We start from the raw sequence: 17,602 nt of genomic DNA, 5'->3' as shown, positions 1-17,602 counted from the left end.
CTGCAATAACCAGGAGGTGGCCTAAGCGGATTCCGTCGAGTATGGCCACTGAAATGCCTTTGCGCTCGCGGTTACGGAACAATTCCGGCCGCCCCACTTTCTCCGCCTCCGTCGTGACTGCCTCCTCCTATATTACCGAGGAGGCAGCCGTCGCGTTAGCCATCACCTCCTCCAACCCATGCCCCAAATTACCACCGACTCCAAAGCCGCAATAAAAAAAATTGGCAGAGGCTCAGCTTGGTTAAGCCCGGAAATTGCGAAAGCAACTTCATCCGTTTCTTCAGCCCGCATCCGCCGTGTCTACCGCCGCTCTGCGCCGACGGCATGTTGTTGCGACATGATGAATGTCCAACATCCATGTCCAACTACCAGCAGAACCAAGCGCAGCCAGGTGTTATTAAGCATGAAATGCTTTTAGCTCCCGTTGTCGGCAGTGTGGGGACGTCACACCGAGACCGAGAGCCAACATCCGGGCACTGAATTCCACTCATCCGGGCACTGAAACGAGAACATCCGGGCACCGAACGAGATTTAACGAGACTCTCTATGCCATCCTGCAGGACCGGCATAGAAGCGCCGGTAGCTTCGCGCCGAACGGGTGGTGGCGTTCCTTCCTGTACGGTGCGGTTCGGGTGTCCACCGCGATGACCGAGAATTACTGCGCCATTTCCTTTCCTCAAAACGCGTCGCGTTCAAAGGGCAAGGCATCGCGCCGAACGGGTGGTGGCGTTCCTACCTTCCTGTACAGTGCGGCTCGGGTGTCCACCGAGATGACAGAGAATTACTGCGTGATTTCCTTTCCTCAAAAAGCGTCGCGTTCAAAGGACAAGGCATCGCGCCGATTGGGTAGTGGCGTTCCGTGGACTGCCTGGCAGCGCTATAGCACGCTGTCGCGTTCCACTCCTAAAAGCGAAGCTTGAGCGTCAATAATTAGCAGTTAATTAGTATTCAGTCATTAATCGGTCATTAGTCACTAATTAGTAATTTGTCATTACTTCGTCATCAGTTATGTGTGACGTAATTCAGTGGTGACATCCCCAGTGTCACATAGGAAAAGTGGTGCGGAAAACGCTTTCGCCTCTACGCACTTTAGACAGTTCTCGAACGCGCTGCATATACATTCTTGTCAGGCCTGCGTCTCGTCATGTCCGCGTACGCTTCTTGTTATGCCCGTAAACATTTCATGCTTACTCTACTCTCGGTTGCGGGGGAGGCAGAGATTTTTTTCCACCAACACAATACAGAGCAAACTGCCCCTGGTGCGGCGACACACCCACACTATACCACATCACATGGGAGTGCGAACGAAATAAAGCATTCCACCAACACGAATTCCCGAGTGCGGAGCAATGGGAGAGCCGCCTCACCAGCAGCGAGCTCGCGGCCCAAAGGGCCTTAGTGCGGCACGCTACTGATGCAGCGCGACTCAGTGGAGCCCTGGACTAGGGGCCCAACCTTGCTGAAGAGAAGCCTCAAGTCGCCGGCGCCACGAAAGACGACGGAGGCTTCGAATCCGCGAATCTCTTAAAAGATCTCAATAAAAGTTTTCTACTACTACTACTACTTCCCCCAGCTGAGAGCGGATCGGTGGATCCCTGGTGCCAGGCTATACCCACGAACTCGTCAGATCACTGCTGCCATTCGCAGACGCATCTCCGCGTTGGTATTAGCTATCAGTCACTGGTGCCGCGCCTAACAGCTCTGTGATTCAGGAATGCTCAGCGAAGCGCAGTCAGGTACGTACGCCATTGAAATCTTCCCGCTTAAAAAAAATTCAGGGGGGGGGGGGGGGAGGCAATTTGTTCACCGAAAGTGCGGTGAGGCGAAAGCCTTAAGCGCGGTGTTGCTGCTTGTGTGGCTAAGATGTTTTCTCCTGGAACGCGACAGCGTCTTGCAACGCTGCCAGGGAGTCCACAGATCGAAAGCCATTGCCCGTTTGGCTCTACGCCTTTCTCGTCGGTAAATTGGTTTTTGCTTTCGCAATCAGCCAGGATTAACCAAGCTAAGCCTTCAGCCAATTTAGCAAGCCGCTCTTCTTTCTGTTCCGGCGTTTCTTCCGCACGGCGTTTTCTTCTCTTGTGATTATATCGCTCCGCACTACTCATAGGTTCTTCTTCGGCATTAAGAGCGTCCATGAAACTACCCTCGTTTAAACTTGACTCTGAACTTGTAGATGCACCCGCAGCTAGCCGGCGTGCTCGCCATTCTGCAGCATACGCACGTTGCTTCGCCAACCGTTGTTCCCTTTCTTCGTCTGTTTCTTCGGCATGGCGCCATCGCTTGGCCGCAGCATACCGTTCCAGCCTCGCCTTGTACGCATCCTCCGACATAGCACAGCACTGCGAGGAGCACAGCCGCAGCCTCGTTTTATCCCAGTCTAGCGAGCGCCCTCAATCGGCAGCTGCGCCAGAGCGAAGGCCTCCATCGATGAGACGAGTTGGGCCCCCAGCTCTCCTCTTGTCGCGACGTCACGCGGTGACGTAGTAGCCCTGCGCCGCACCTGCGCCGGAGCGGATGAGCCGCCATCAATGAGACGAGTTAGTTAGGCCCCCAGCTCTCCTCTTGTCGTGACGTCACGCGGTCACGTGGTAGCGCGCCGCACCTGCGCAGGAGCGGATGAGCCTCCATCGATGAGACGAGTTGGGCCCTCAGCTCTCCTCTTGTCGTGACGTCACGTGGTCACGTGGTAGAGCGCCGCAGCTCCGCCGCAGCGAAGGATGAACCTCCATCGATGGCAGAAAAGTGCAAGCAGTATTGCTTTCGCAATAAAATTTCTCTAGTGGCCGCAGATATCTCCCGTCATCCTCCATCTCCTACTATCTAAACCCCGCACCCATACCCCGAGCTGGGCGCCCGCGCTGCGCAGCTAGGAGCCGAGCCTCGTCCAATGGGCGGACTGGGTCGCCCAGGCGCATATGAGCTCTCGGTCATACTGCGGGGTTGACATGCAGCGTAGTAGTAGTAGTAGTAAAAGACTTTTATTCGACCAGAATTTATAGGCCGAGCATTTCGACCGCCTGGGCGACCAGAAGCCGCTTTTCTTCTTCCCCTTCAGCGCCAAGCCAGTCGAGCCAGGTGGTGATGGATAGAGAGGGTGGGGGGAAGGAACCCGACTGCTGAGCAGCCGGGCAATAGAAGAGGCAATGGGCCAGGTCCGCATAGATACAGGGGCAGTTGGGACAGGAAGGGTACGATCGATAGCGATAGAGGAAGAGGCGGGACGGGGTGATAACTGCATTCATCTGAATGTGCCGAAGAAGGCGAGACTCCGGCACCGTGAGTGATGGATGAGGGGGAGGGTAAAGGCGTTTGTCGAGGCGGAGCTCAAGGTAGACCTCTTTTATGGTGCGGCGAAGAGTGAGTAGCGTTATGAACGGCTCAGCCCCTCCCACTCGGCTAATAAAGTTCATTGCCCCTCTGCTCGTACCACTCGTACCTCGAGTCACGCTCGGGAAGCGGTGTCGATCGTGATACCTCTGCAAATCTTAAAGGAGAAACGCCTTCCGAGGAGAGCGCATCAACTCGCTCAATCACTGCATGGTGTTGTCATGAGCACCTCAGTCAATTAATTACTTCTGCACGAAGCAGGGAACCCACAATCTCGTGCAAAAGTTTGCGAGCCCCTCCCGGCGACTTTTTCATGCTCGCACCCTCCTCCGTCGCTCGCACCTGCGTATACAAGGTGAGAGGCGGCTATTGGGTAGATCCTTTAAGTCGCGCAGCTCCGGCGAATCGGGAAGCTCCGCCAGCGGCGGTGGAGCCGGTCCAAGTGGCGACCTTCCAGTGTGCAAAAAGTTACGAGAGGAGGGGAAAATGCGCGAAGACGCTGAAATTCCTATTTTGACCACAGATAGCATCTACAAAGCGCATTAAAGAAATTTTGCTGGGCAATATTCTTGAAGCGGCCTGCGTTAACATCCCAGACATAGAGCAACTTTATTAGAGCCCCTTTCAGCGCCCTTTTAATTGTTCCTCCGCTCACTAGGCTGCGTGTTACGGGGCTGCGATCGGCATGGAAAACTGCTGTAACGTTTCGTTTTACGCGTTAGCATATACATCAAGTTGTTCGAGGCATATTAAATGAATAAGAAAATGAGCCTCTCCCGGACCACTACTGTATCGCGGGTGTAAACCGATCAAAATAAACGAAATGGCCCGTAGGCAATTGTACGAGACAGTTAGCCAGGCTTTCTGCTTGGATGTTTTGAAAAGATTGGGCAACAGTGTTCGGTGGAAGCGGCCTGATTTGTGGCAGACGGGTGACTGGTTTTTCTAGCATGGCAATGCCCCTGCTCAGACAGCCCTGTCTCTACTACAAATTCGGACCAAAAATGGCATGACCTCTGTTCCTCAACCCTCATACTCACCCGACCTTGCCACGTGCTACTTTCTTTGTTTCGTAGAATGAAAAGACAGGTGAATGGAAAGCGTTTCGCTGATGTTGCTGAGGTGAAGAAGAAAACGACGGAGGGACTGTCAAGCATCACAAAAGATGAATTTAAACAATGTTTTGAAAAATAGAATGAAAGATTCGACAAACGTATCATTGTAAGTGGAGAGTACTTTGAAGGTCTGTGCTGAAAATGTGAACAAATAAGTTCAAACAAAAATAAGTCCGGTTTCTTTTGGGTACCCCCTCGTAATTTTGCCAGCCGAAGGTGGAAATAAATCAATGAGGGAAAGCTACTATAGCGACCCATAGCCGGGGGAGCGGGCCCGGGGAAACTCCCCTGATCTTCCCTGGGAAGTAGCGGTAGGGATGGGCAAATGGATGGGATAGATAGCATATACAAATGATAGTTGAGGCGACAAAAATGAATAAGAAAATTTGCCTCTCCCGCACCACTAATGTATCGCGGGTATAAGCCCAATAGCAAAATAAAAGATTTGGCCCGAGGGCAATTGTGATTTTGCCACCCGAAGGTGGAAGATAGCATATACAGCTCGTTCGGCCGAAGAGCCTTCGGCGCCGTAGTTGTAGTTGTCAGCACCGCACATCGGAAAAAATCGTATTATGCCAACCGTTCGCCGTAGAATGGTCCGGATGGTGTAACGATTCAGCGTTTCGTGCTGCATAAACTTACTGTGTAAGTTAGAGCCTATAGCTCACGGCAGGAATTCGAATCGCCGACCTATAATCGCGGTAACCGGCTACCTATGTCGGGGGCTGCCTGAAAAAATATTGTATCATGCGCGGTCCGGGTGTCCACCAAGACAAGTGGGACTGTTACTGCGTCATTTCCCTTCCTAAAATACAATTTTTCATTTTTACAATGGCCAAGCAAGGCGTCGCGCCGAGCGGGCGATGGGGTTCCGTGTACTCCATGGCAGCTCTGCAAGACGCTGTCGCGTTTTCACTCTTAAAAGCGAAGCTTAAGCGTTCTCCAATTTTTTTCATGTCGTTTCTCTGTTTTTCACGGCTTACATAACCCGAAAACTGCGACCTATTACAGAGGATCATAAAAGATCGGCCAGCACACGGGCGTCCTTTGCGTTTCGTCTCCATCTAAACGCGGTCGCCCAGGCTGGGACTTGATGCCGCGCCCTCGGCTTCGGCAGCCGAACGCTGTAGCCGCCGAACCGCCGTTGTTGTTATTGTTGTTGTTGTGGCTGAGAGAAGGATGAAAAGGTTTGGTTTGGTTTATGGGGTTTAACGTCCCAAAGCGACTAAGGCTATGAGAGACGCCGTAGTGGAGGGCTCCGGAAATTTCGACCACCTGGGGTTCTTTAACGTGCACTGACATCGCACAGTACACGGGCCTCTAGAATTTCTCCTCCAAAGAAATTCCAGCCGCTGCGGCCGGGATCGAACCCGCGTCTTTTGGGTCAGCAGCCGAGCACCATAAGGAAATTGCACGGGCCTGCTACTGGCTCGAGCCAAGCCACCACCGCTGCCACGTGCAGATAGAAAAGAGTTAAAAGGTCAGAGGAAGGAGAGAGAAGAAAGGAAAGACGCGCGTCGCAGCAACAACTGCGTCCGCCGCAGCGGACGCTGCTCAAAAAACAGATAAGCGGCCGAAGCCGCGCTCGCCGAAGCGAGAACAGATGGCTGCGGGTCCCAGGCGTCATTTGTATATATGCTTCGGATCTTCCTAGAAGGTCTCTTCCCTCCCCCCTGATTGGATCGTTTCAAGCGCACGTGACACCTTTCAGCCAATGATATATGTCAAGATACTTGAGTGGCAGTTTGGATTTGAAAATTCCGACGGCGCGCGGTAATTGCTGCTGTGTGGTGTTGGCGCGCTGTCTCTCGCTGTTTCTGGTTGCAGACAAAATGGCCGGAAATGAGGGTGACCAGGGTAAGTGCACGTTTTATTGGCTTTATGCCGTGCTGACTTGCTCACTGTTGCGAAGCTAATTGTCTTCGTGCAGTCTTCCACGTATTTGCCGCGAACGCGCGTACGGCTGCATGACGCACTGCGCTTTTGTTTGCGTGTGCCGCCATTGTTTGTATATGACGCAGAGCTCGAATTAGTGACTTTCTTACACATTGCAGTAACTCTTTATACTGACTTAGAAAGGCTATTTCATTCTCAGGGGTAGACAAAAATCTCGCAGACGCCCCAACCGTGCTTGCAAATAGAGCGCTTGAGTGCTCTTGAAAATGTGGAGCATTACCTGGTCGCACGCACGCGGATATAGCGCATTAAAAAAAAAAAAATTAAGGGGCACTTTGACTGTCTAAAGTGCTTAGAGGCGAAAGCGTTTTCCGCACCACTTTGCTTGTGTGACACTGGTGACGTCACCACTAGATGACGTCACACATAATTGGTTGGTTTATTCGTTTATTGGGGTTCGACGTCACAAAGCAACTCGGGCTATGAGGGACGCCGTAGTGGAGGGCTCCGGAAATTTCGACCACCTGGGGTTCTTTAACGTGCACTGACATCGCACAGCACACGGGCTTCTAGAATTTCGCCTTCATCGAAATTCAGCCGCCGCGGCCGGGATCGAACCCGCGTCTGTCGGGTCAGCAGCCGAGCGCCGTAAACACTGAGCCACCGCGGCGGGGCCGATGACGAAGTAATGACAAATTACTAATTAGTGGCTAATTACTGATTAATGTCTAAATACTAATTAACTGCTAATTAGTGACGCATAACCTTTAGGAGTGGAACGCGACAGCGTGTTGTAGCGCTGCCAGGCATTCCACGGAACGCCACCACCCGTTCGGCGCGGGGCCTTGCCCTTTGAACGCGACGCTTTTTGAGGAAAGGAAATGGGGCAGTAATTCTCTGTCATCTCGGTAGACACCCGAACCGCACCGTAAAGGGAGGAACGCCACCACCCGTTCGGCGCGGGGCCTTGCCCTTTGAACGCGACGCTTTTTGAGGAAAGGAAATGGGGCAGTAATTCTCTGTCATCTCGGTAGACACCCGAACCGCACCGTAAAGGGAGGAACGCCACCAGCCGTTCGGCGCGGGGCCTTGCCCTTTGAACGCGACGCTTTTTGAGGAAAGGAAATGGGGCAGTAATTCTCTGTCATCTCGGTAGACACCCGAACCGCACCGTAAAGGGAGGAACGCCACCAGCCGTTCGGCGCGGGGCCTTGCCCTTTGAACGCGACGCTTTTTGAGGAAAGGAAATGGGGCAGTAATTCTCTGTCATCTCGGTAGACACCCGAACCGCACCGTAAAGGGAGGAACGCCACCAGCCGTTCGGGGCGGGGCCTTGCCCTTTGAACGCGACGCTTTTTGAGGAAAGGAAATGGGGCAGTAATTCTCTGTCATCTCGGTAGACACCCGAACCGCACCGTAAAGGGAGGAACGCCACCAGCCGTTCGGCGCGGGGCCTTGCCCTTTGAACGCGACGCTTTTTGAGGAAAGGAAATGGGGCAGTAATTCTCTGTCATCTCGGTAGACACCCGAACCGCACCGTAAAGGGAGGAACGCCACCACCCGTTCGGCGCGGGGCCTTGCCCTTTGAACGCGACGCTTTTTGAGGAAAGGAAATGGGGCAGTAATTCTCTGTCATCTCGGTAGACACCCGAACCGCACCGTAAAGGAGGAACGCCACCACCCGTTCGGCGCGGGGCCTTGCCCTTTGAACGCGACGCTTTTTGAGGAAAGGAAATGGGGCAGTAATTCTCTGTCATCTCGGTAGACACCCGAACCGCACCGTAAAGGGAGGAACGCCACCAGCCGTTCGGCGCGATGCTTTGCACTTTGAACGCAACGCTTTATGCGGAAAGGAAATGGCGCAGTAATTCTCTGTCATCGCGGTGGACACCCGAACCGCACCGTAAAGGAAGGGAGGAACGCCACCAGCCGTTCGGCGCGATGCTTTGCACTTTGAACGCAACGCTTTATGCGGAAAGGAAATGGCGCAGTAATTCTCTGTCATCTCGGTGGACACCCGAACCGCACCGTAAACGAAGGGAGGAACGCCACCAGCCGTTCGGCGCGATGCTTTGCACTTTGAACGCAACGCTTTATGCGGAAAGGAAATGGCGCAGTAATTCTCTGTCATCGCGGTGGACACCCGAACCGCACCGTAAAGGAAGGGAGGAACGCCACCAGCCGTTCGGCGCGATGCTTTGCACTTTGAACGCAACGCTTTATGCGGAAAGGAAATGGCGCAGTGATTCTCTGTCATCTCGGTGGACACCCGAACCGCACCGTAAAGGAAGGGAGGAACGCCACCAGCCGTTCGGCGCGATGCTTTGCACTTTGAACGCAACGCTTTATGCGGAAAGGAAATGGCGCAGTAATTCTCTGTCATCTCGGTGGACACCCGAACCGCACCGTAAACGAAGGGAGGAACGCCACCAGCCGTTCGGCGCGATGCTTTGCACTTTGAACGCAACGCTTTATGCGGAAAGGAAATGGCGCAGTAATTCTCTGTCATCTCGGTGGACACCCGAACCGCACCGTAAAGGAAGGGAGGAACGCCACCAGCCGTTCGGCGCGATGCTTTGCACTTTGAACGCAACGCTTTATGCGGAAAGGAAATGGCGCAGTAATTCTCTGTCATCTCGGTGGACACCCGAACCGCACCGTAAACGAAGGGAGGAACGCCACCAGCCGTTCGGCGCGATGCTTTGCACTTTGAACGCAACGCTTTATGCGGAAAGGAAATGGCGCAGTAATTCTCTGTCATCGCGGTGGACACCCGAACCGCACCGTAAAGGAAGGGAGGAACGCCACCACTCCTTCGGCGCGATGCCTTGCCCTTTGAACGCAACGCTTTTTGAGGACAGGAAATTATCTGTCATCTCGGTGGACACCCCCACCGCACCGTACAGGAAGGGAGGAAGTGGGAGTGAGAGAAGGAAGAGAAAGAGGGGCCGTAATGAAGAAACTTAAAATTGTATTTGAGGAAAGGAAATTATGCAGTAACTGTCTCGCATATCTCGGTGGACACCCGTCAAAACGCGGACACATATGTCGACACGGACGCAGACACGGCTGCCGACCCGGACGGAGACACGGCTGCCGACACAGACGGAGACACGGCTACCGACCCGGATTGCTAACGACAGCATGAGGCATTAAAGGCTTTCGCCTTAAAACGTGATCGTCTGTTCAGGTGATTTCGCGCGTCTAGCTTGAAACCCTCACAAAGGGCCTATGGCCTACTGCGTGAACGTCGGTCTAGCGGCCAGTCAGCGGCCTGTGAACGAGCCAGCTGGCGAAAAAAATTGCGCGTACGCGCGCGCGCAGTTGGCTTTCCTCTTTCCCACCTGCTATCTTTTTCTGCCAGACCTCGTACGCTGCCTCCTGCACGTCGCTAGTAGTTAGCCTGAGCCTCATTTTTTAAAGGCGAAAGCCTTTAATGCCTCATACTGTCCTTAGCAGACGCGTCGGCAGCCGTGTCGACAGACGCGTCGGCAGGAGTGCCGACAGACGCGTCGGCAGCCGTGTCGACGGACGCGTCGGCAGATTCGTCCGCCTTTCGGCGTCACTGCTTCAAATGCTCAAGGTTCCAGCATGAATAAAGGCGCATCTAGTGAATGCACGGGCTTCATAAATAAAATAAAAGGAGTAAAGTCATGAAAAGGAAAATAAAAATAGCAAAATAAACAAAAATAAAAACAAAATAAAAATAAGATGTGAAACTAGAAATAAAAACAATAAAATTAAGAAAACGAGCAAAAAATAAATCAAAACAAAATATGAAAAATAAAAAGTAAGTAAAAACAAACTGGCCAGGAAACGCTTTCGCCTTGCAGCACTTTAGAGAGCCAAAGTGCCCCCTGAATTTTTTTTATTACGCTTAAGATCATTTCTCGTTGCGGTGCACCACTAGGTCGGGTTGGTCACTTGAGATTGCTTAAGAACTCACGAAATCTAAAGATGTAAACAGGCTAAAAAGAAAAAAAATCCCGCGAAATAAAAGATATGTTGGACTTCAATTTATTTCCGTGCAGCATCTAATGAGTAGACCGTAGTCGTTCACTGCAACTCAGCTGACGGCGCAGAGAGTGCGCGCGAGCAAGCGTTTATGTTTGCACTTTGAAGAATAGTTGGTAATCTGGAAAATTAGCTTTTTTTTCCTCTTTCAGAGCAAGAACTTGCGAATTTTTTGTCGGAGTTTGGTCGGGGTCTTGAAGAAATGACGGAGGCACGGCGCCAACAGAGCGACTTATTATCAAGAATGCTCACCATCATCGAGGAAGGCATGCGACAAGAAAGCTCGTAGGTACCGTACTGGCACAAAGGGAGTAGCCACGTCTATGTTGAATCGAACATACTCTTATTGTGAATGTTAACGATCCATTTTAAGAGCGAACACGCGGCTCACAGCGCGTTGAAGTCAGTGGAGCCGTGCGCGGCCCCGAGATTTTCATATCTGCTGATGATAAGGGGTGCAAACTCTGGCGACCACAGACAAGGCATCTCTCATTTTAAGGCGGAAGCCTTTAATGCCTCATACTGTCGTGACAAGGAAAGTTAGCAAATGTGTCCGCGTTTCGGAGTCACTAAAAAAGGCAACTTTGTCGAGGCTCGGAATCGAACCAGGGGCTTTGGCATTTGAAGTGGAGACGCTACCACTCAGCCACGAACGCTCAGGGTTTCGAGCATGAATAAAGGCGCGTCTAGTGGATGCGTGGCTTTCATAAATATAATAAAAGAAATAAGAAATACAAATAAGAAAAGAAACAAAAATAGAAAATAAAATAAAAATAAGAAAAGAAACGGAATAAGAACCAAATAAGAATAAGAAAAGAAACAAAAATACAAGAAACAAGAACGTATGAAACAGAAAAACAATAAAAATAAACAAACAGTGCGCCAGGAAAGGCTTTTGCCTTGCAGCACTTTAGAGAGCCAAAGTGCCGCCTGAATTTTAACCTGGCCCTTACTCGTACCAGCCCATCGGCTGGCCCATCGGCTGGCCCATTTCTGGGTAACATGATGGAACAGAAAGTGCTGTTACTGAGTGGACGCATTTGATGTCATCGAATTTTCATTCCATTTCAACGCCGGCGCAGTTCTGGCGAATATCCAGGAAGTGCAGTCTCTAGCTGTATCGGGCCAGCGCGATATGCTGACTGATGAATTATAAGTGAACGGAAGCATCTGTTGTGGCAACTGCCAATGTGTCTTGCAGTGAGAGCTCAGTTCGGAATGCACGAGAAAATGGGGGCAAAAGAAAGTTACTACTTTCAACACAGACGAGTGCAGTGTGCTCGCTGTCTCGTGCTCTTCGTCTTCATTTTTGCGCATTTCGAACTCAGCATTGGAAGTGATTTAACCGACTGGCCCGAGTAGCCTTGTTGAATTCCATGGAAGGCGTCTCACTTGTTTTCTATCCCAGGGCATGGACGTGTTGGCCTCCTGGAAATTACCGTATTAGTGCGAATTTAACCATCCCTTTTTGAACTGCTTTGAACCGCAGGAGGCTTAATTTCGCATTAATGCGGTAAGCACTGCATACACTAGCGTGCAGCCCTGTGTGCATCTTAATATTTAGAGATTTAGAAAAATAAAAACTAGTCAAAGTTAAAACCTTAGAACGTATGTGAGCAACAGCAATATTTGGGATTGGCAAACTTGCTTCAGGATTCGTTTCTGCTTACAGGCGCCAGCATCAGCAGACTCCACAGAAGAAGAAGCGAGGACGGCGAGGAAAATTTGCTAACTCCTTTAAAAATCTCGGAGTTTTTTTTTGTTTTTTTTAATTATTATTATTCTCGCCAAAATGTTCTTTGTTATTTCACTTCAATTATTCTTCTGTCGTTTTTCATGAATACATTTTTCAAATTTCACGTTTAATCTTATGGAAATTTTCTTATGTATACCACTCCACCTTGGCCAATCCCCCCACGTGGGTATGTGCCATTAAAATGAGGTGAAGAAGAAGAAGAAGAGGAAAATGAGAACAGCTGGGCTTGTTCAGTGCAGCCTGAGGGGATATCAATATGTTCCCTCAGATTAATAAATGCGCTTTATTGATTTTTCCTCTCTCTTATTCAGTTAATATCTCTAATGTTTATCGGCACCATCTAATTCCTCAAACCCAAAGTATCTAATACCTCGCATTTATTTATGGTCCTTCACTTTCCTGGTGGGCCAATATAGAGCATATCACTGTGAAAGGAGTCCGAGCAGTCGGTATACTGCGCAGGCTGAGCAACGTTCGTTCCGGCATGAGAAGGCACCTGCTTCTTATGATTTATAGAATGCATGTCCATCCAGTCTTAGAGTTCGCCTGCGTCTTGTTCTCTGGTGCACCTGCGTATAAACTTCGCCCCCTGATTCTCTTTTAGCGGGAGGTGTTGCGCCTCTGTCTGGGCCTTTCGAAATTTGTGGCCAATACCGTCTTATACCTGGAAGCGCGTATTCCATCATTGCCTTCAAGATTTCGGCTCTTAACAGTCCAAACATTGATAAAAATGTGCCATATGTCGCTTTGTGCCTCAAATTTGATCTTCCTTCGTCAGCCTAGGGTATTTTTCACCTAAAGCTGGTCTCGTTTCCATAGTCTACAGATTTGTTTTGTGCAATCCCTCCTTGACCCCTTAAATGTCCGCATTTCGGACATCCCTTCGGTGTGTGCCATATCCTCATCTAGGTATTCAGGTTGTCTTCGATGATATCTTTCTAATTCCAAAACATGCAAAATTGATGCCTTTCCATTTGCTCAACGGTTTAATACAGGATTACTTGATGCGCTTTAACTTTCATGGGCTCATTGCGACAGATGCTTCACAGTGTGAAGGAAAGGCCGGTGCTGGTAATTTCTCCCTCTCCCTTGACTGGCCATTCTCACTCCGCCTTCACGATTACACTTCCATTTATCTGGCCGAGTTTCTAGCAGTATATAGTCCTGGCATTGCGCAAGTTAAACAGCTCCTTGTCTTCTGTCATAATTATGAGGATTCATTATCTCTGTGTTCATCTCTCACCGCGTCTGCAGGATCTCAGGCACTCGGCTTACTCAAATGATTGATTCCACCCCACGTGTGTTTGTTACGGTTGGTTTGGGTGCCTGGGCACCAAGGAATCCATTTAATTTGAATGAGGGAGCTATATCATACCCTGGCGAAGACATTTCTTCAAGGCCCAGTCGTATCTCTCCTTCCGCCCAGTGCATATATTACTGCGGCCAGGTTTCGCAGGTATCTGCTCTTGAAAGAATTTGCAGCATCAACACTGACCTCCTCTCCAGAGTTCCGGCATCTCCTCTACCCGTGGTGCAGTAAATATGGCGATCACGCAAGCTTGAGGTTTCTTTCATGCGTCTACGTTGTTGCTTGCCTCAATTAAACCTCTACATTCATAGATCTGGTGTGGAAGTCCTCCCAATGTGCCCGCTCTGCGCTGGACCCAAAACGATAGATCACTTCTTGTTGACCTGCCCCCGCCTCTCCTTTTTACGGAGGCGCCTGCCAGAGCATCCGTTACGACAGCTCGGTCTGAGTCTGTCTGCTGGGGTTGTTTTAGTCATTTGGTGCTTCCTCCCTTGGGCACAGTAACTGGAATGTGCTCTCCGCCATTCAATCTTTCCTTTCAGAGACGAAACCGCTGCCGTCTTAAGCTCTTTCTCATGTACAAAATTTATCTGCTACCAAAGCTTCCTAAACATGGCGAGTTTAGCCCTGTTCCCTCTTTCGGTCACCGATCTCACAGTGTCCATTATTTTATTTCAATTAACAAATCTGAATACCTTTTTATTTATTTACTTATTGTTATTACTACTACTATTATTATTTTTCTTGTTTTTTATTATTACCTATAAAATTTTGAATTTTATTCAATTTTTTAACGTTTTGAGTCAGTCACCACCTGTGTCTTGGCCAATCCCCCACAGTGGGTGTGCGCCATTATTTTTGGAACAACAACAACAAACAACAAATGCTCATTCACGGGTTACTTGCCTGTGCACGAGGAAAAATGGTGAGTAGATGCCATCTAAAACTCTGAATTCGTATTTATCCTGCACTGTTTGTAGAGAATCATTCGGCTTATTAATGGCCAACTTAACGTTTCTAGTTTTTTTCTCTGCACTTTAAATACATAAATTATCAAATGATCATGTTATTTAGGATGCAGCTCTCTTATCTGACTTTGCATGTTCAATTCCAGTTTGCATGTGCAATTGCAGTTTCCAGTGCAATTCCAATTCCAGTGGTGTCCCTTTCTTGTTAGTGTCCTTGTTGCGCCGCTGTTCATTTCACCATGCACTAACTTGAGCCTGAGGCCATTCTTCTGAATTACAGTTTGTGTTTGCATTTGGATGAGACGTTGAGCAGTTTTTTTAGTGCCCAGCCTCCAGTATGACCCCTTTCTGCTTGTCTTTCAATTCACTGACATTGCACAGAGGCCTGTGTACTGTGCGATGTCAGTTGCACGTTAAATAACCTCCGGTGGTCTAAATTTCCAGAGCACTTCACTATGGCGTCTCTCATAGCCTGAGTCTCATTGAGATGTTAAACCCCAACAACCAACCAACCAATTCATTTTTGCATGCTTGGTTTTGTTTAGCTCAATGAAGTCAGCAAAATTGTTTCACTGCGTCTGGCTGCATCGGCTGTTCAAATGGGGCTTATGATGTCGAAGCAGACAGAGTTGAAAAAGTTACCAGTGCATCCATTGAAAGAAACCCTTCAAAGATACGTGGAGTCAGTCAAGCCACTTTTACACCTGGCAGACTTGAGAAAACACTAAAGGTAGGCAGAACTTCTTGTCTAGCGTTTGCTGATGTGCTTTGCAAGAACGCTCTAAATTTTCATGTTCTTGAAACGAGTTGATTGACTACAGCTCCTTGCTCTTGCTTTCAGTGATATCTATAGGTGTTTACTACTTTTGTTGGAAGGAAGCTGCGTGATGTGCCTATATGTGAATCGAGGTGTATATTGTATTCTTGTTAACTTGTGACAACAAAGTTTTGCATGCTGTTTGGGTTGATAATCAAGTCAGGGCATTGGTAAATGTCGTTATAAGACGGCTGATGAGGCAGTGAGGCTGTGTGGCATTTTTACCATATTTATAACTGTAGAGAAAGGTCCTTTTGATTTCATCTTGAATTAAAGGGGTGCAGTTAACATGGCCAGTATCCTACTGCTAGTTTTTACCTGCTGCTTTAAGTAGTAGAAATGGTGCCAGACGCTGTGTCAACAACTGTGCTGCATGCAAGCCTTATCTGGGGGCACAAAATTAAGTAGTGTACGTTTGATCATACTGAATGATGGTGTTGAGAGACTGAAGTTTGGGCATCTATGCCCCCACTTGCTTCTTGCATTTGTACTTTGCCTTTCTCTTTTTTCCTTGATTTGAGCATCTTATCATTGGTGCTTGTGTGTGAATTCGCTGTCGGCAGCAAAAATCTGGTTGTTAACCAAGTAATGTTTCACATTTATTTACCTCTCGCCGATGGTTGAAAGTGCTCGCCATTAAGATGTATTTTTATACAACAAGTGTTATTATACCTGTGATAATGCTGTGTTTTGGTTTGGTCTATGAGTGGTGCTGTACGCTGACAGCAGAAAGCATGGCAAATGATGTAATGACATAGAGAGCCTCATAGCTGTTGCCAGAGGTTGCTAGTTTTTGTTGTAATTTGTACTATCATCACTAGCTACACTGTATCTACCATGGGCTGTCAGTGTATTGGCTTAAGACTATGCACAAGAGTGCTCATTTCAATTGATGAATTTCGTTTTTTAGCATTGTGTATGTTACTCTTTGCTGTATGTTAAAGCGGCACTAGATATTTGAACTGCTGTTGCGTGGATGTGCACTTTTTGACGATTGAAATGCCAATGGCAGTTGTATTTTTAAGCAACTTGTCGAGTGCTGAACCTTTGAGCGCTTTGAAGTGTCTTTTTTAATATTCTGAATTCTGATTTCAAGTACTTTTTTCTAATACTATGCATGAACTGCCTAAAATTGCCTAGAAATCTTGTTTTCTGAGTTTACATGTTGCATAAGAGGAGGTGGGTAGAACCCGAGTTGTGCACAAGTAACCCTATATAAAATTTCAGAATATATACTTTATTGGCTGAAAAGCCAGGAAGCTGTGAACATGGAAGACTCACTGCAAGCATACAGATAGTGCTCATCAAAAACGGTGTGGCAGCCACTGACTATGTGCACTTACTTTGCTAATTATTGCGACAGTGGAGCTATACAAACAAATGTCTTTCCAAGCATATAAATTATCAGTTTGTATCCTCTTAAATCTGGTGTTATGAAAACAGCAGCTTGAGATCTGCCTGAATTTCGTTTTCCTGCACTGCATTTCCCGATATGGCCACCCACGTGACAGCAAAGCTTTGTAATCTCTCATTTGTATAATGTGGGACTTTTTCACTGAAAATTTGAATGCCGTTTCAGATTCTTTCTCATATACCCGCAAACACACATCCCCTTTCTGCTATATTAGTACAACTTTGGGTGGAGTTATAATGCCATCTTTGTCCTGTCATAAAACGTGCTTTCAAATATCATTATGATTAATACTTAAAGATGAAATTTTAGGTGTTTAAATGCCCAACTGCTGGACAATACACTTATGAGGCACTTGATGCTAAAGGCATGCTTGGCTGTTCTTGTCATTTTTGCTGTCCCATTCACATGTATAGAAGTGGCAGAAGTTACCCTGCTTCATCATGTCATTGTTTCCTAACTGGCCCTTTGGCATTTCCCAGGTTGTTGAGGAATTTGGAAAGCCAAATGGAATAGGAGAGAAGTTGTATAAGGTACTGGAATCTATAGCAACATCAACAGAAAACTGGTTCAGTGTGTGCTTTGTTCTTTTATGTGGCATGTTATTGCTCCTGAAAGCATTATCAATTGGCACTTTATGAGCCAGGAGTTAAAGGCGACCATTACATTGGGAGCTAGGATGTTGTCACCTTAAGTTCTGCAGAGCGCAGGTTTTCCATTCCTCCTGGGCTGCTGCCCAATTCTGGTGCTGCATCAGCTTGGTGTTGAGGTGATATAAGGTGTTTATCTGCAGTGAATTATTCTTTGCTTTGCTGTGCAGCCTAACACATTTCTGTAAATTGTCTTCTCTGCTCAATAGCACCAAAAGACACTGATTAGGATATTTGAAACTCGTAAACATAGACATGCTGTGTTGAAATAGTCTTGTGGGCTTTGTTAATGATTGTTTAAAAATCAAGTGCATTGTGTTTGCTGTAAATATGCAACGC

At 48.4% G+C, this 17,602-nt stretch overlaps 1 long non-coding RNA gene across 2 annotated transcripts; it reads left to right on the top strand.

Annotated features, from left to right (window-relative positions):
- The first annotated feature begins 5,964 nt into the window (after nucleotides 1-5,964).
- Nucleotides 5,965-17,167, top strand: LOC149336610 (uncharacterized). Of its 2 annotated transcripts, XR_016284304.1 has the most exons (4): nucleotides 5,965-6,299; nucleotides 10,505-10,637; nucleotides 12,025-14,342; nucleotides 14,931-17,167. It is a non-coding gene; the product is annotated as an uncharacterized LOC149336610 (long non-coding RNA). The 2 variants fall into 2 exon arrangements; XR_016284303.1 differs by having other exon boundaries at nucleotides 12,025-17,167.
- Nucleotides 17,168-17,602: the final 435 nt, after the last annotated feature.

The sequence above is a fragment of the Amblyomma mixtum genome, chromosome 7 (assembly GCF_055824585.1).
Source record: "Amblyomma mixtum isolate Tamu chromosome 7, ASM5582458v1, whole genome shotgun sequence".
Classification (NCBI taxonomy): domain Eukaryota; kingdom Metazoa; phylum Arthropoda; class Arachnida; order Ixodida; family Ixodidae; genus Amblyomma; species Amblyomma mixtum.
The sequence above is the reverse complement of the archived record's forward strand: the minus strand, read 5'-3'. Positions and strand labels throughout refer to the sequence as shown.